The sequence below is a fragment of the Podarcis erhardii genome (assembly GCF_964252035.2).
Source record: "Podarcis erhardii genome assembly, chromosome: 8".
Lineage (NCBI taxonomy): Eukaryota > Metazoa > Chordata > Lepidosauria > Squamata > Lacertidae > Podarcis > Podarcis erhardii.
The window spans coordinates 63,575,471-63,594,581 of NC_138499.1; the positions used below are offsets into that span (position 1 = coordinate 63,575,471).

Genomic DNA, 19,111 nt, shown 5'->3' on the forward strand with positions numbered 1-19,111 from the left:
CTATATTTTTCACCTCTTAGGTAAGTGGAGAATACTTAACCATATTGATTTTGTTGTGTGTTTTCTTACCGCATGACAGTAAATATGTAAAAATGCACACACACACACACACACACCCTGGACCACAAATTGGCTAAAGTCACTGGGACAATTCAAAAAACATTCAGTATCTCTACTGCAGCAGAAAAAAGTAGGTGAATCTAAAAACATTACAAGAGTTTCGTCCAGTTCCACAGGATTTCACCAGGAGGGGAAGTTCAACCAAAATAACTCAGAGATGCCATAATAACAATAACATCAACACTAATAAAAATAAGAAAAAAATCAGAGAAGTACCAAGAAAGTCCAACCACCATTCAGGGGGTTCACATTGTGAATCAGGATATTCTTCAAGAAAAGCTATAGGGTCGGGGAGATCTAATTATAGACCACTAATCTCTTCTTTTTTTTTAATCAGCCGAAAAACAACTAAAGTTAGGATTCAGAATTTATTTCAGTTCTGCGCTTCTTTACATTTATTTATAGCTGTATTCTCTCTGCCTAAGTGTGGAACCCCTGTATAAATTACAAGTTTTTATTAAACAAATGCCCACACACACAGCCTAGAGCTGGGCATGAATGCTTTCATGATACTTGACTGCTGCCTACAGTATGAAATCTGAGAATTTAAAAAACTGCTCAGTAATTAAATTGAAAATGAACAACATAGGAACATAGGAAGTTGCCTTATACTGAGCCAGAACACTGCTCCATCTAGCTTAGTATTTTGTCTACACTGACTGCCAGTGACCTTCCAAGGTTTCAGACAGGACTCTTTCTCTACCTGGAGATGCTAAGGATTGAACCTGCGACCTTTTGCATGAAAATCACTTGCTCTGCCACTGAGCTACAGCCTTGCCTCTTATTATTACCTGAACCCAGGGCTTTTTTAAAGGTGGTGAAAGAGGAAGCGTTGGGGCACCAATTATGGAGGGCAGGTGGACAGGCTCCCTGCTCTTCTCAGACCACGTGGACTTCTCCTTCTGGAATACCAACATTTCTGGTTACTATAATGTATATAACATGCACCCACCCAAACAAATGCTCTTAAGAGTGTGGTGCCATTTTGCAACGTACACTTGAACATTGAATATATATTGAAACACAGGCCTTGGATTTTTGTTGAAAAGAGCTCCCCACATCTCTTTGTCCTTCTCCTGAAGAATCAGCAAATGAAGGCCTTCAGAATGTCAGCACAAAATAATTCTGATATAAACAAAATGTAATGGCGTGAATATTATGAAATGAATGCTGGGGGAAGCAGTGTGAGTCCAGTGAAATTATTTGGCATTATTTAGCACCATCTTCTGGTGAAATGATCGTATTGTGGGGTTTTGGTGTGTTTCTTTTAAAGCAGAGACATCCTATTTTGCTCTCAGGCTATTTAAATGCAGATATACAGCTACTTAGGCCAGGGAAGGGAACCTGTGGCCCTGCAGCTGATGTTCAGCTCAAACTCTGTCCCAGCCAGCATAGCCAATGCTCAGGTGATGGCAGCTGAAGACCAAGAACATCTGGAGGGGGTTAGGTCCCCTTCCAACAGGCTAAAAATGATACAGTCCTAACCTGGTCTGAAAGAAGTCAGTCCTATTGAATACAAGGCTGGTTTACTTCCAGGTAAATGGGGGACAGATTACAGCTTTGGACACTTTATACTCCCCTCCATGAATCATATAATCTGAGAGCAACACATCAAAAAACAAAACAAAAGGGAGAATTCAGAAAGCTGTGCATTAAAAAAAAAAAAAGCATACCTGCTATTGTTTGCAGACAAGGCTGCTGTTAAAAGCAAAGCTTCAACAACAACTGATGGGAAAAGGCTGGATGCATCTTTTCCTTTGGACTGATTGACATGGAAGTAGGGGGTGTGGTGACAGACAGCAGCCAGCAAAATGTCAGAAAAGCCCGCCTACTAATGTGCTTCAATGCATCCAGTTGAGCAATACCTATAGAGAAACCAGCAGCTGCTTTCACACACCAGACACCTCTTAACAAATTTCCAGCACATAGTGCTTGCTAGAGATCGCTCCACTTCTGGATTATGCTTTATCTTGAGCTCTCCTTCCTCCTCTCCTCTCCTCTTTCCCTTTTATTTCTCTTCTTCCTGGTCTCCCTACCTTCTTTTCTACCCCTTGCTTTCTCCCCTCTTCTTTCCCTGCATCTTTGCAAACACTGAGGGAGGAGGGTAGCATGTTTCTTCTTCTTTGGGAATCACTCTTAGCTGAGTAAGATCATCTTCCATAAACACGGTTTAACCATGAGTCCGTAAGTGACTGTGGAGGCCAATTCTGGATCCACACGTCCTTCCACAGTGGGGACATTGGTTCCCGTGCGAGAGTTGATCACGGTGTGGATTTGCCAAGCGTGCCTTCTTCTTAGCATGTTTCTCCCTTGCATTCTGAGTTTGATTGTCTTCAAAGCCCATGACACCTTTGGTAAAGGCTGTTCTCCAACTGGAACACTCGTAGGCCAGTGTTTCCCAGTTGTCAGTGTTTATACTACTTTTTTTTTAGATTTGCCTTGAGACAGTCTTTAAACCTCTTTGGTTGACCACCAGCATTATGCTTTCCATTTTTAAGTTTGGGATAGAATAGTTGCTTTGGAAGACGATAATCAGGCATCTGCACAACATGACCAGTCCAATGAAGCTGATGTTGAAGAATCATTGCTTCAGGCAAGTCTGACCTCTGCAATAGAGCCTCTGGAGTTTGAATGCTTCCAGACTGTGGGCCCTTCCAGACTGTCACTGTTGTAGGTGGGATTCAGTCCTATGCTGGCAAGTTCTGGTTGTGTAATTATGGTTGATTGTGAAGAACTGACCTGGACCCTGCAATCATCATCCAAGGCCTTGTTTGTATGCCTCCTCCACAAAAGGCCTGGAGGGCGGCCACATAAGAAGGGGCCTTTTCTGTGGTGGCTCCCTGCTTGTGGAATGCTCTCCCCAGGGAGACTCACCAGGCACTTTCATTGTAGATCTCAAGGTGCCAGTCTGTATAAGTGCCTGCCATCAGGTGATGACTCCAAAGGCAGCTGATCATTCAATAAACAAAAAATGCTATTCTTCAAAGAAAAACACTTTTAAAAATACAGCTACATTTATGTAGTCGTCATCAGAACAGCTTCAGAAACTAAACAAGACTGCTGTTTCTTTGCAGCCCCAGGGGCTGAAATGCACCTTCTCACCTAATGGCCCTCCACAATAAATCAAGAACTTTAGCTGATTTATCTACTAAGCAGGGCTTCCCAAACTTGGGTCTTCAGCTGTTTTTGGACTACAACTGCCACCCTCCCTGACCACTGGTCCTGCTAGTTAGGAATGATGGGAGTTGTAGTCCCAAAACAGCTGGAGACCCAAGTTTGGGAAACACTGGTTGAGACTAAAACCAGACCTGGCCCAATAAGAAACATCTTGGACATTCACAACAGCTACATATTCTAAACAGCGCTCTGCTGCCAGTAAGTGGAACAATGGCCCTTGTGCCTAGCTCAGAAAGCTGCCAAAACCAATATTTAGTGCTAATGTGTGTGCTCCCACTCCTGGCTCTGGGACAGCTCTCGAAAACAAAAGGCTTCTAGAGCTGTGTAGTCCTTTGTATGCCCCCCATCCCGTGCATCTTAATCCACACACAAGCCTCTTTTTCAAAACCCTGGTTATAAATATTCACAGAAGCAAGGGGGGTGGGGAGGAGGAACAAGGTGACAATCAAAAATCTGTAAGAAATTTATTATATTTACACACACACACACAAAAACAAAACACACACACACATATATATTTAACACAGAGAATGCTCGGCTCACAAAGGCCAATGGAAATGCCTTTACTTGGCCCAAACAATTCTGGTCTTGTGCTCAAGCATATGCAGTCATTGCCCTGCCTACACAGTAACTTGGCACTTGATGCTGCGGCCTCTGGGCTGAGATCTGCACATTTAATCCAGGCAAGCCTTAAAGCATTTGTGCTGATCCCAGTATTGTGACCAGGCCATGCAGAATTCCCTGAAAATTCTGATGGCCGATGGGAAAGATAGGAAGCTGCACTGTCCATTTTCTGACTAGTGGCATAGCATGGGTTGGCCACAGGGGTGGTTGCCTCAGGCACAAAATGGTTTGGGGTGCAATTGAAAACAGCTTCTCCATGCGAACCAGGAAGTGACCTCTCCAGACAATGGAACAATTCTTCTTTTATTATCTTTGCAGCTACAGTCTTCTGGGTGATGCAGGCAGTTGAATGCACATGCATAGTCCATCCCCATTCCCCTCCCTCTCACCCCTACTCTGCACAGCTCCAGGCCCTAGCAACCCATGCTACACCACTGTTTCAGACTACTTTTCCACCTACTCCAGTATTAAGGGGCAGGCATGAGCCCCACCATTTGTGTTGTATCCGTATGGGTGAGGATTTTTTTAAATTAAAAAACTAGGTTGCATCTGGTGTTCGTTCTACTCAGAACGGATGCACTGAAATGAGTGGATGTGGCTAAATAAATAAGTAATGGAGGCCTATGAGTTTCAATGGGCCTGCTCTGTTTGTTGGTGGCAACACATAGGTCTGTTTCTGAGTTGCTCTGTGCTCTCTCTGTGTCTTGAGTTTTGGGCTTTGAGCCTCCCTGTATAAAACGAACCTCTGCGTTCTGTTATTCGCTATAATGGGAAATATACAAATGTCTAGAATTCCCCCACCCCATTGGCCAAAGTGGATGAAAGTCCAGAAGACGAGCCCTGTCTGAGTCATTCATTCTTAACCTGAAGGTTCATTTCCACTGGAATGTGCGTGGTCGTCCTTCAGATACGTCTCGGTGTGCGAAGCAGCTTCTTCCTGTTTGAAGCGGTCACCATCTGCTGTTGTGGAGAAACATTTCCTGCACGTTAGTTCCAACCACCTGAGTTCATGCAGTGCTGCCTGCAAAGCTAAGCAAAGGGGAAATGCTTTTGAGGAAACACATCATACGTCATTCTTAGAACGTAGTGTCATCTGTGATGGAAATGAAGTTCTGGCCAGCTGCAGATAAAAAAGTATTCCCTAATTTTTTATTTTTTAAAGAAACCTTCCATTCCACTGCCATCTTTTAAAATCAGGGATGGAGAATGCTGCTGGACTCCCATCAGCCCTAGTCAGCAAGGTCAATAGTGAGGGATGATGGGAGTTGTAGTCCAACATTTGGATGCACCACAGATTCCCTATCCCTGATTTAAATAAAAGATGTTTGAGGCTGCAATCCTATACCTACCTACCTACCTACCTACCTGAGAACAAGTCCCACTGAACACAATAGACTTATTTTTGAACAGACATGTATATTGCGGCAACAGGGGGACCACACACACCCCAACAGCCCAGGGGCACTGACTCCTGGGGGCTGAACCCCATTGAACCCTCTGATATTTGTTAGCGGGGGACTGAGCCCCCTCAATGTTTGTCTAGGTGTCATGCACAAGGTTCCATGGAGGGGAAGCAGCCCCTGGTCTGTGGTGGCGGCAGGAGGAGGAGGAAGAGATGGAGGAGGAGCCACAAGCCATGAAAGCTGAGCTGCTGCGTGACACCCAGACATCAACATCTGGGCTTCACACACAATGCTGTGACATCGTGCATGGCACCCGGGTGCCATGTCATGATGTCATGAACCACTACCAATCTCTTTCCTGAGTCGGCGCACCTGCAGTAGTTTATGTACTCTCATCTGATGGGTTGTGCGCAAACAAGCTGAGGCTTCTCCTACAGAGAAGCCTTCGCTGCTCTTTCCTCTTCAGCCCCCTCCTGGTCCTACGAGACAGTGGGGTAGGGGGTGGGAGGGAATTGATTTGCCCATCCCTCACCTGATTAGACTCCAACACATCCTGCTCACCCATTTCCAACAGCTCTGACCATTCCTCTTCCCCTTCGCCCATAAATAGCTGGCCACCTCTCCTGGGTCAACCCCCAGGCCTCCTGCCTCTGCCACACGCTCCTCAGAATCACTGCCTCTTAGCCTAACCTACTTCACGGGGTTGTTGTGAGGATTAAATGTGGAGGGGGAGAGCCATGTACATTGCCTCGAGCTCCTTGGACAAAAAGGTGGCCTATAGATGCAACAAATGAAGGATATAAATAGATAAATATTTTGGTGCCTGAAGCAGAAAACCCCGGAAGTATCTCATCCCCTCCCAGTAAAAAGACAACAGCAAAATATGAAACAATTAGCCATTTTCTGCCCTTTCGTGACACCCAAAACCAGCCACCTGAGGCAGACACAGCACTCTTGAGTAGTAGCAGGGCTGGATTGGCAAACCTACTTTGCTCAACCATTTCATGTTCCCCCCAAACATTGCAGAAAACTGTTTGCGAGAGGATTGCATGGGCAGGATGTGCCTTGGCCCAGTATACCTGAAGGAGCATCTCCACCCCCCATCGTTCAGCCTGGACACTGAGGTCCGGCGCCAAGGGCCTTCACAGTTCCCTCACTGAGAGAAGTAAAGCTACAGGGAACCAGGCAGAGGGCCTTCTTGGTAGTGGCACCCGCCCTGTGGAACGCCCTCCCACCAGATGTCAAGGAAATAAACAACTACCTGACTTTTAGAAGACATATGCAGGCAGCCCTGGTTAGGGAAGTCTTTAATGTTTGATGTTTTGTTGCTTTTTTATATGTTCTGTTGGGAGCCACCTAGAGTGGCTGGGGAAACCCAGCCAGATGGGCAGGGTATAAATAATAAATTATTATTATTACAATTGCAGGTGCTCTGGTGAGGCAGTGCTATTCACCTGACCGCCATGTTGCTGCTGCTGTTTACCGGGAGATAGCGGGAGAGGCAGCGGCATGATTGCCTTTGCTGGTGCATTGGTCCCATCTTGGCCTCCATGCTACCCTGCCCCTCCCCTTCTACCTCCCAGGAAGCAGCATCAACGCATCTTGATGGAGGTCCAACCGCCCACTTACTGTGTGCCTGTAACCGTGCAGTCAAACTACTGCCCCTGTGCATTTCAGTTGTTGGGTGTGTAAACACTAGGGCAGACAGTCTGAAGATCAATCGAAACATTCACTGTCTGTTCTCGCAGGGTGCAATTTGGGGACTCGTTTGTTTATTTTTAACCTGGGCCTATCTGCTGAGCAGGTTGGGAGAACAGATTTGCGACCAGGAGGCTACATTCGCATGCTCCTTTGAGGCCAATGTAAATAACGCAAGGCCTAAGCAAAATGGATCTAGCTATCCCTCCCCTGCGCCGCCCCCCGCCCCCCATAATAAAAGGAGAAGTTCCTGTCATTTTGCTTTGCTTGCCTTGGACCCCAGGTCTTCCATTGTGTTTGGAAAAAATCACAGCATTCCAGCACAAAGAAACAGAAAGCTGCCGAATGCCAGCCAAGTCTTTCAACAATCCTCTGCAAGAGACTTGCTGGCAGAAGTCAACCCAAGGAGCTCCCCCTCTCCCCTCAGGTTTCCTGCCATTGTTATTGCAGAGAGACTGGAATTCCACCTAAATGGATTTGACCCTTTTGCTAAACAGCCAACACATATTTCCCTGATTACTATATTCCCGTTTTACGAAGGGGACACGCTGCTGCGTGTGGAAGAGGAGGAGGCGGAGGCTGGAGGGAGAACCAGAACCTTAGTATATTCTTAGACCTGGGCTTTTCCAAACAGGTCATTGTTGTTCTTTCTTCTTTGCATCAGAAGAGCAACAGCTCGCCCATCTGGCCAGGAGGAAAAATCTCAGCCTGCCTCTCAACAGCGGACCATAATGCGGGAGTCCTGTGCATGGTGGAAATGCAGTGGCCCTCGAAGTTATGATCATTGGCCACAGTCCTGAAAAACAGAAGCGCCTGCCCACTGATTTCAAGGGGAGAAAGCTAAGCAATTGCCTACCTACTCTCTGATTTTTTAAAAAGTCAGTAGGAAGTATCCCCCCATTCATATTTGTGTCCCGGCTTTCTTACACCATGGAAACATAGCAGGAATGGATGGACCTGTCAGTTTCAGTTAGTTTCTTATTTTCCCAGCCTTAATTCAGTTCTCCATATTCCAGAGGTTTAAAAAAACAAATCCTCATGAAAATTAATCAGCCTTTCAGTGCAAATTTCTTCTCATAAACACATTCTTGTATGATGTTTTGACTATGATGCACATTTTTGCAAGCAATTTTCCCTAATCGAACACATTTTTGTATGCTAATCTCACTAATATATGCACTTTTGTGCACATTTTCCCCAGTAAAAACACTTTTCATACATATTGTTTGGCTGAAGAACTGCCTTGCAAAATCAGAGATGTGCAAATCTTGAAGGATAGCTGTATTTCAGTTCATGTATTCAAGAAGTGCAAATCAAATCAAATTTGGTTTTCATTAAAAAACCAAAATGAGTTTTTCCTCCATCCCAAAACCTGAGGAAGTTGATTCCCAAGCGGTCTCCTGCACTGGTTCAAAAGACTACTTGCTGGAGGTGAAACCACTGCTTTGCCCCCAAACTGAACCCCTCACTGAAACCCCCCCCCAATTAAATGCCATTTCATTATTAAACTGTAGCAGCACTGTTATCTTTTTCAGAAGTGTTGGTTCAAGAATCCAAACAGCTGAAGTTGTAAAGGCATTTCAATATGAGGGAAGTGTTTTAGATTTATGGTATGCTCACCCTCAAACTGGCAATGAGAACCAGAAAACCAACCGAAAGGGTTTTTGTGTGTGTGATAATGCTGATATCCAAGTGAAACAAAATGTAAGGGGTCAACAGCGAGTCATCGCACAGCATGAAAAATTCATTCTGAGGTCGATGACCATTTTCTCCATTTCCAAGGTTATTAGTAGCATGGAGAACACATGTCAGAAAAACTGATACTGCCAAGTCCCCTTTTTCTTCTTAGCCCTGCTGAAACCAATAAGATTGCAGCGATAAAAATCTGGGCCCTTTAAATAATTTTTTAGAAGCTATTTTCTTGTCCAGCTGGTGGAAGGGATAACGAGGGTCACGTCCTTTAGATTCTCTTTTATTTTCCTTTGGTACAGGATGAGTTCAATCAAATGTGAAATATTCAAACATCCCATCCAAGGAATCTGGAGAGCCAACACAATGCACTTTGAGCCAGAAACAATGCCGCGCGTCCGTCTCTCGGGTGCCTCCTCTCTCCACAACAAGCCTCGTTCTGTCTTGGCAGGGCGCACCCTTGCAACTCCCTTGTCAGAATGTCAGATTACATGTCGCTACAGAAATAAAACTTGATTCAGCCGGCCAGATGGTATACTGGCCGCAACAGTCCCATGGTGCAAGCCCTGCCAAGCTAAACTGACAACGAACTTTCTCCTATCCTCTTTCTCTGTAGTGTGTGCTGTGAAGCTGCCCCTAATGCATTTGCTTGACCTGGTGATTTTCGTGATCAGGTGATGGCTTCCTGCAGATGCCACCAGAAGGTCTCTTCTGCTCAATGGAGCAATGGGGCCTTCAGTTCTGTGGCATCTGCCCTTTGGAATTCCCTCCCCTTGAATAGCAGACTGGCGAAATCTCTGTGGGGCTTTTTTGGGCACCTCTTTCAACAAGACTTTTAAATTGAGATCTTCCCCAGCCTACCTCTGTATCGGAATAGTTTTTTAAAAAATATTTTTATTTTTTTAATGCTTGTTTGCCACCCTGAACTCCTTTGGAAGAAATGGCAGGATATAAGTTCTGTAAGGAATCCTAATCATTAACCTGTGTGGAAGTAGCTCTTAAATCTGAACGGTCTCCCGCTACATTTTTTCTCCAGTGTTGCTGCGACTGCATTGGTCAGTCTTAGCCTGAGTTTGGAAGGAGCTCTCTTCACCCTTCTCCTCCTGCATCTGCTGCACTCTGTGCATGTGTGAAATTCATCATTGTCTCCCCGATAGTTCCAAAACCAGGAACATAAGCCTTTCCCCTTGCGTGTCTTGAACCGTGCATGCATGTGTTTCACTAAAACTTCCAAAAACGAATGCCATTCTTCTTTGCCAGGCACCACACAATGCTTTCCTGAGCAGAAGGGATTTTGTCTCCCCCACTTTTCAGCAGCTTGAATCTCTGAAGGCAGAACAGGATGTCAAGAAGACAAGAACTCAAATGGTGCTGGCTGGTCAGGAGAGGCTGTACAAATCAAGAATGCAGCACCCCCCCCCCCAACCCCCAGGGAAATTATTTACGCGCCTGGACCATAGGATAAACCAAAGGCCTAGCTTTAAGCAACTGCAACAACAATAGGTCACATTCCAGAAGAGCCAAAAACAAATGCCGCAGCCAAAGAACAAACGAACGGATGAAAATACACTCAAGCATACAGGCAAGCGATCGAGGATCTCTGTCTGGTGATCATGTTTGGCGCAATCCAAGAAATGAAACCTAAACCCCATGCCAGGCCTTCCCAGCAACTGCAGCTTTTCAGTTGCGTGTGGCAAAGGTCCCAGCACGGCTCAGCAATTTGTAGCCTCCACGTGCTCAGCCCAGGAGTGAAGGGGAAAACACAATGTTCTGAAAATCTTCAGCATCCCTGGAAAACCTGGATCACCCACTCTTTGGACTATTTGTGTTTCTTTGGTCATGTGATGCCCGTTGAGTATTAATTTCCAAAGGGAAACAAAAATATTTTTGGGTTTGTTCCCATCCTCCAGGAAAGGGAAAGAGCAGAAGCACTTAGAGGTAATTAATGTAAACTTATTTCTCAGTTCTGGAGCTGATCTGCGGTATCTCCCTTTTAACATTTCCATCTCTGTTTCTTTTAATGGTTAATCCATAACTTCTGCAGATGCCAGCTTCCTTTCGTTGATTATCTATATGCTTATAATAAACAAAGGCTTGATTCCAAACCAAGCTTTTTCTATTTTAATTATTGCGAAAATTATTGAACACCGCTGCTTCCCTTGAGCACGCAGTCTTGGATGACCTAAGTCAGAGAAGACCTTCTGGACTACAACTCCCATCATCCCTCACTGTTGGCCATGCTGGCTGGTGCTGATGGGAGTTGGAGTCCAACAAGATCGGGGAAACCACAAGTTTCCCTTCCGTAACCTAAATCAATCAGCTGTGCTGATCTTCTCAAAGCCTGTGATTCAAGAATATAATGTGGTTTCCATGTCAAATTGCTGGATAATTATGCCTCAGTATCTTGGAATGTGACTGTAGGACTTGGCTAGAACATAACCTGTCATTTAGGAGGTCAACTTGGACTCCAAAAGACAATCTATATCCTCAAGAAATTGATTGTTCTGGAGAATTTACATGGATCATAGAATCATAGAATTGTATGAAAATATGTTGATGCTGTAATTATCAGCATCACAGTAATTGTAACACCAATCTTGTGTCAGAATTGTGGCATCTTGCCTGATACAACATACTCAAAATCATCCCATCATTCTATTGATCACCACGTCCCTGATGTAAAAAAATTGTTAAGAATTTCTCTCTTTCACTACCGGGAAAGGAAAATCATTACTAAACACCTGAGCCTTTTGTCCCTTTTTATCTTTATTATTCACTTTCTCAGTGGAGGAGAATATTTTCCCAAAATGAAGTGGGTGAGTTCACCATCTACTACACTTGGTGGATAATCAAATCCATTCAGAGTATCGGAAATTCTTCCTGAAGAGCTTTAAGCACTCATTCAGTATTATAAACATATGGCGCAATTGATAAAGCACGTGTGGTTTCCTGCTGCTCTTACACAGCTCATCCAGATGTTAGGGAACAATTGCAGTCATCTGTAGAAATGAAGGAATGAACATTAAAAAATACCCCAAAACTGCGGGGCAATGGCAACATATTTCTGATGCATTAAATTATTATTATTTTCTTGCACGGGCCGCAGAATCTAAAAGGCAGAAAGCAACTCATGTGTGCTTTCCCTGAAACATCTGGTCGGTCACTGTAGGAAACAGTATATTAGGCCAGATCGACTTTTGATATGATCCAGGGGAGGTTTGAAAGGAATAGGTGTCACAAACCTGTGCCAATATTATCCAAGACTAGTGCAGGATAGCAACACCATAAGTAAAATACTGTAAAGGTAAGGTAAAGGTACCCCTGACCGTTAGGTCCAGTCGGGGACAACTCTGGGGTTGCGGCGCTCATCTCGCTTTGCTAGCCGAGGGAGCTGGTGTTTGTCCTCAGACAGCTTCTGGATCATGTGGCCAGCATGACTAAGCCACATCTGGTGAACCAGAGCAGCAGACGGAAACGCCGTTTACCTTCCCGCTGGAGTGGTACCTATTTATCTACGTGCACTTTGACGTGCTTTTGAACTGCTAGGTTGGCAGGAGCAGGGACCACAGGAGTTCACCCCGTTGCAGGGATTTGAACCGCTGCCCTTCTGATCGGCAAGCCCTAGGCTCAGTGGTTTAGAGCACAGCGCCACCCACGTACGTGTACGATCGTGCAAATAAACCTTCAGCAACCATCTCTCAAGAAAGCTATTCAAATTATTGTTGTTCTATAGTGTCTGTTTCTGTGTGTTATATGCTTGCCATGAAAAAAGGATGATCCATTCCAAATCAGATTAAGATATTTATATGATTAGGGTTTTCTTGATGATTTATTCATTCTATTTCCCCCCATTGTAATGATGATGCAATATGACTGACTGTTCCTCCTTCCTGCCCAATTTCAGTTCCCAGCTTTCTAATAGAGGGATGGATTTCTTGGTCCTTCAGTCATGTGGATGGGGTATCTGACAAATCACCCCAGGCAAGACTTCTCTTCCACTCCTGTCTGATATTTTGTCTTATTGGTGAGTTGACCATAAGCGACATCTGACTTGCTCCTGCCTGATGGTCAGTGTCTGGGCTGTGAGAGCTTGTGCTTCTGAAGCATCCTTGGCATATGACCAAGCAAGATGGTAAATCCAGCCATGTCCCCCTATTAAGTAACATGTTTGTGACATGTTAAGATGGAAAGAGAAGGTCAGCTTTCAGTTCTTATTCTATAGTTGTCAGGAAAAGATCAACTAGTTTAACCCGGTCATGACCCATCTCCTGTTTGCAGGAAGTAATTGGACAGATAGTATTACAGGCATTCCTGCTTCCACACAGGTGTTGAGACAGCTGCTGCTGCTGCTGCTGCTCCCCATCTGGCAAGGGGCTAGCAGACTCAAGTCTGAATCACCCACTACATAAGTTGTTATACCTTAGGAAAAGGTTTGATATTTTATTTTCCTATTAGGACTGCAGCAAGAACTGTGGCTTAGTATTGTGGCCAAATGACACATTATTACATCAGGGAGAGTCAATGGGGTGCCCTCCAGTTGTTGTGGAACAACATCAGTGGTCATGTTGGCTGGGATGATAGGAACTGTAGGCCCACACAGCTTGAGGACACCATGTTGGCTGTCCCTGCATTGAACACAGCCATGTATGGTATATATTTTATCTGTTTCCTTTTTCCATCTGAAAGCAGACTCTGATGTTTGACTCAAAGTTGTCCCTAGCAGCTGATATTCATATCTGGATCTGGATATTCATATCTGGATCTTGAGACTCTTGAGACTGTAGAAGCTCCAGAAAAATTTGCCCATAAAAAACCAGTACATTTAAGAAGAGGGCTCTGGGTTCTTGAACTCCCTTCTGTGCTATGTTTCCTTTCCATGGAGAAATCTTTCTTTCTTTCTTTCTTTCTTTCTTTCTTTCTTTCTTTCTTTCTTTTTTATTTATTTTTACACAGGGGAGCTTTCAACAAGGATTGAAATGGTGCAGAAACAGCAGAGCTGTAGTCCACAATATTTCTGATTGTGCAGACTTTGGGTCCCTCCAGATGGGAGATTTATTGCGGGTGTATTTGTGACACAATCATACTGTATGAGTGGGGGATTTATTCTGCTTCAGTTTGTTCTGTAATGACGCCCCAATGTCACAACATTATTGTTGCCTGGAGAGGCACCGCAAAAGCAGCACAAAAATAAGCCAGGGCTTACTTTTGTAGTAATAAAAAATTACAGGATTTCAGCAGAAAGTGGAAGGATATGCACAGATTGGAAACAAAGCAGTGTGACCGTACCAAAGCATCTAAAGGCACAAAGTGTATTCAAAGTGGGACTGTGTGTGACCATCCTGCTAGCATTGTGAGCACAAATCATCATGGATAAGCAATAAAAAGGGACATATGGAGAGGTCCTAGCTCTCAATACTGAATTGATGCTTTTCTGGGAGTCCATTGGAAACAAGCCTCAAGTGTGCCATGTCACAAGAGAAAACACCTGGAAAATCACTATTTCCCATTCAGATAGGCTCTGGGGGGGGGGTTGGGTCCCATTTTTGTTGCACTTTAGTGCAAGAGTACTCCTCAATTGGGGAATAAAGTGATTAACATTAGGGAAGCATTACAGAACTAATAAAGCAGAATGTGTGAACAGTCCAGTATAAATCCACCATGAATACATTTTTGTAGCACCAGTGATATGTTCCAGAATGCACCTGCAACCCCACCCACACAAAAAAACAACAACGTAACAGTGTGAAGGAAGCACACTAGTTTCCAATGGCATCAAATTGGTTTTCAGTGGAAATGAACTAGCTTAACTGGGCATGAGTTGTAACATCAAGCCTCACAGAACAAGGCTTGGGCAATAGCTACCTGTTTGAATACAGAATGTTCTGTGAATCCCATTGTCTTTCTTATCATCATTATTTAAAAAACCACTACATTAATATCCGACTGATGTTCGGAAGTGTGCCGCAAAGCCTCATTCAGAGAAATGATCAAGAAAGTACATCTAGATCTTGCATTTCCCAACTACCAGCAAATGTTGTTCTGAAATTGATAGGAAGAATCAGCCCTGTTCTTTTTGTTACTTGACAGCAGCAAGACCTTGCCAGATCGCCCTGGGCTTCCCTTGGAAGTTTCCACAGGAAACTTTAATGATGTTTACTGAACGGATTCTACAGGTCGTTCTGTCCAAAAAGTTAGGAGCAGGACTTCTGCAAGTGCATGTTTTTATCAGAGTCGTAAGGAAATGGGTCAAACTTCCAAATAATTCTTTTTAAAACCATCTGAGAAGAAATGTGAGTGGGAGCAGCAACAGAAAAATGTTGTGTGGAGCACTTCTGTTCTGAATACTTTATTCTGTTCCTCCTCACCATTTTCCATTCCTCATTCCTCCAAAGACAGCATCCTGCATCCAGTGAACATGCTCAGTTCTCTGGGGGGTCCCTCTGCTTAGTACCCCCCCCCATTTTTGTTCTTCAGCAAACCTGGAGGTTTCTCCAAGCCAGCAGATGCCTCTCATCTAGCATGCAGGCGGTGCTGCGTGGGCTGCATCAGTTTTTGCACTAAGAGGAATTAAGAGTTTGCTACTGGTATATATAACCACCCAATTAGATATGATAAAGTGAGATATGGCGATAAGCAGTGCTTTGTTTCTTTAAGAAAAGAAGGTGCCAGTACTCTGGGCAGTTGCCCTGGGTGCAAACTTTTCTCAGGGTCAGGAAAAACAATTACATGCAATTACATGTCTTACTGGAACTTCATTAAGATCTGGTCATGCTTGCTGGGGTTGATGACAGCTGGAGACCAACATCTAGAGGGCACCACACTAGTCCTGTCTAGCATCATCAAGAACTGCTTGGAGGACTTCTGCTGGCTGAGAGGTCAATGGCTCTGAGGAAGAGGACCCCCTCTAGTGGTGCTATACCTGTGGAGGTCCATGCTGGTCAGACCAGGACACTTACAGGTTTTTCACAGGCTGTTAAAGATTTCTATTGGTTCATTACTAATGGAACTTATTAGTCACTTTTACACAGTCTTTTGGGTGAAAAAGGAAGCAGCTGATAAGGGTGGGTGTTCCATCTGTTTCAATGACTCCTCTGGGCTTATTCCATTTTAATATCTGTTAAGAACCTGTTTATAGACTAAAACAGTGGGATGTAAACTGCAAAGCCCTTGAGGTATTTTGAGCAGGTAGGGTTTAATAAGAAAACACGTAAAGAAACAACAGAGTTATCTTAGGTGTGGAGAATAAGAACATATAGCTCAGTTGGTAGAGCATGAGACGCAATCTCAGGGTTGTGGGTTCGAGGCCCACACTGGGCAAAAGATTCCTGCATTGCATGGGGTTGGACTTGGTCCCTTCCAACTATCAGGTCAAAGACCCATCTAGCCTAGAATTGCATTCACACTTGTGGCTCCAAGAAGCTGAGACAGTGGCCACACTCCAGGAGCAGCTTTGACTGGCCAGCTAAATCAGGTGAGGGTAGCCAATGTGTCTCAAACCCTCAGTGAGTTAGGGACTTTCTCTGCATGTGAACACAGGCTCTGGAAGATTGAGCGGACGAAACCAATAGGGTCCAAGAAAGCTGGTCTCGTCAAGAAAGCTGCTGTAGAGGGAAGTGAGGGGCAGGTGGGGCTCTTCAACCTGGGAAGGTATTCCATCTAGAAGGTAAACTCTGGTCCTAAACCTCCACTGCCTTGAGGGACATCTTCGGGAGAAGAAAAGGCTAAGGAGTAAACCCTACACAAATCTGGAGTGGAGTCCTTAAGACAGCTTGATGGCGCCTTGTACGACTCCATCCAGCAACTCTTGCAGCTAAGCTGGTGCCAAATATATTGCTCTGCTTTCCTCTGGACTACATCAGCTAGGCCGAGGGGTGGGAGGGGGGTCTTGTCATCTGGGCAGACCAGGACCCCCATGCACACTGCCCAGGCTTGTGTCCCAAAGTCACTACAGTGCTGCTAATGCAGCGGTTTGGCTTCATCCTTAGAGGTGCACCCCATTGCCTGTTGAGACAGACGGAGGCCGCGAAGAGCTGGATCAGGCCAGTGGTTCCTTTAATCCAGCATCCTGTTTTCATGGTAGCCAGCCAGGTACATATGGGAAGCCAGAAAGCAGAACCTGAACACAGCAGCACTTTCCCTACTTGCGATTTGCAGCAGCTGGTATTCAGAGGCATACTGACTCTGACAAGTGAGGTAAAATCTAGTAGGGCTCTTCTGATGAAGACACAAAACTTGTTGAAAGAGATGAATCACATTGTGACCGAATCCTGTAGGAGCACTGTCACTACATAACATGCAAACTATTCAAATAAGCTATGAGATGAATAGAAAGCTCAGTGCCATGCATTTGATGAAAATGAAGAGGCAAAGTGCACCACCTAGTGACAGATCTCCTACCCTACAAAGCAAAATGCTTAGTTAAACTGATCAGTTGAAGCTAACAGGTCCTCATCATTTTTATTATTCAAATTGCCCACCTGGCATGTTATGTACCTTTGTGTAAAACATCTTAATAGTCAAATCAGTTTGTCATCTACACTGATGCTCTACTCAAATGTAGACTCTTCCACATAATTCCAGTAACCACCACTTATGCTACTGGAAAAGGATCCCTACCTGCCAAATTGGCTGTCCAGCCTCTGTTTATGTGCTTTCATTGAAGGAGGGTCCCCACCTCCCACCATAGACTACAGTGGTACCTCTGGTTACGAACACTTCTGGTTACGAACTCCGCTAACCCGGAAGTAGCTGCTCCTTGTTGTGAACTTTGCCCCAGGATGCAAATGGAAATTGAGCGGCAGAGGCGGGCGTGCAGCGGGAGCCCCCATTAGCGAAAGCGCACCTCAGGATAAGAACGGTTTCAGCTTAAGAACGGACCTCCGGAACAAATTAAGTTTGTAACCAGAGGTACCACTGTATTCCGAACAGGAAGAACTGCTTGACAGTGGGCCTTTATCCCAAAATTTAATCACAATCTGCTTCTATGCTATTTCCACCCTTTACTTTTAATCTTGCCTTCTGAATAGAGAACAAATCTGTTCCATCTTCTTGTTTTTTCCCTATTTTGAACCACTATCAAATCAGTGCCACTCACAAATGGCCATTTTGTTCCAGAAGTCGATGTAAAACTGGGAATTTGGTCTGTACAATTTTTTGGGAACCATGTGATATATTGAATGAACTCTGCATGGAAAGAAAGAGCCAGTATCTCCAAGAATACCTCTCCCCACTGCGATAATGGTCCTAGATCAGCTAACAATCAAATAATGGACTGGCCAAGACATGGGTTGAGATTTTGTGTCATGGTACCTGCTTTGAGCTGAGGCCCTTGCTGGAAACGTTTAGGTAGCAGGCAAAGACTTTTTGGGAAGATGACACATCCTTTTGTTCTTTTGTATGTGAATTGTCCTTGGCTATTTTTATTATTCGTTGCATAGATTATTAAGGTGTAATATGAACTCCCCTTGAGCACCAATTATTAGAACTGTGTTTAAATGAAGTTAAAAGAATTTAACGTGTAATACTATAAGATTTTTCAAGAAAAGCAGCTTTAGGTCACCTGGCACACTATGCATTTAAATTACACACTTCCAAATCCTGTGAACTAGTTTGTTACGGGTGATAGGAACTATACCACTAGAAGGGGTAAATTACTATTCCCAGATTCTTCTGGGGGGTTGATTTAAATGTATGGTGTGCATATTGCTTGGGGGTGGGGTGGGTTCTCCACCCCCCCAATCAATTTCAGGGAGTGAGCTTGGGGGGGGGGGTTCCATAGTGCAAGCGAAGTCCTTGCACAGGGCTTCTGCTGATGGGTCTCCTTGGGTGAATCCTGCCTATCATAATGGAAAATACCAAAGCAGTTCCTTCAAAGTAAAAAAAGGAAACATTTCAATGGAAAACATTTATTGTTCAAGAAGTTATTTACAGGAAATTATTTACATGGTAGTTTGTACAGACTGAGAAATTTAAAAAGCTGCTTTTATAAAAAAATATACATTTACAACATATTATACACAAAAACGTTTTATCCCTTTTTCTTTAGAGCTAAACTATTATATAAAACATGCAATATACGACAACACATTAGGCAGCATATATCTTAAAAGGATAATGAAAACATTACCTTTGTACAATATAATATTCTACAGAATATGAACTTATAATTTAAAAATGGTCCTTCCCATTTCAAGAGTTCTTACCTTTTGGTCTGACTCCACAATTCTCACCTGGGCAAACAAGCATAAAAGCCACATACTGCATGCACTTCAGTACACACCAGCACACCCATTCATTTCAATGAAGGAAACAGCTCCTTCCATTGGATCAGACCCACACTATTTTATCTGTGTTTTACAAATGCAAATGAAGTTTCATTCATGTATGTTTTTCCAGTTGGA

The 19,111-nt window shown here is 44.2% G+C and overlaps 1 protein-coding gene across 3 annotated transcripts in view; it reads right to left on the reverse strand.

The window, feature by feature from the left end:
• Positions 1–2,518: 2,518 nt before the first annotated feature.
• TMEM170B (transmembrane protein 170B) overlaps positions 2,519–19,111 on the reverse strand; it is a gene marked incomplete at its 5' end in the record, with an annotated part of 31,904 nt that continues 15,311 nt past the window's right edge. The window contains 2 exons of one of the 3 annotated variants that reach the window (XR_014159136.1): positions 2,520–4,645; positions 4,702–4,950. Of the gene's footprint in view, positions 4,951–11,454; positions 11,711–19,111 lie in introns of those variants that run through there. The other 2 variants (XR_014159135.1, XR_014159137.1) reach the window with 2 other exon arrangements.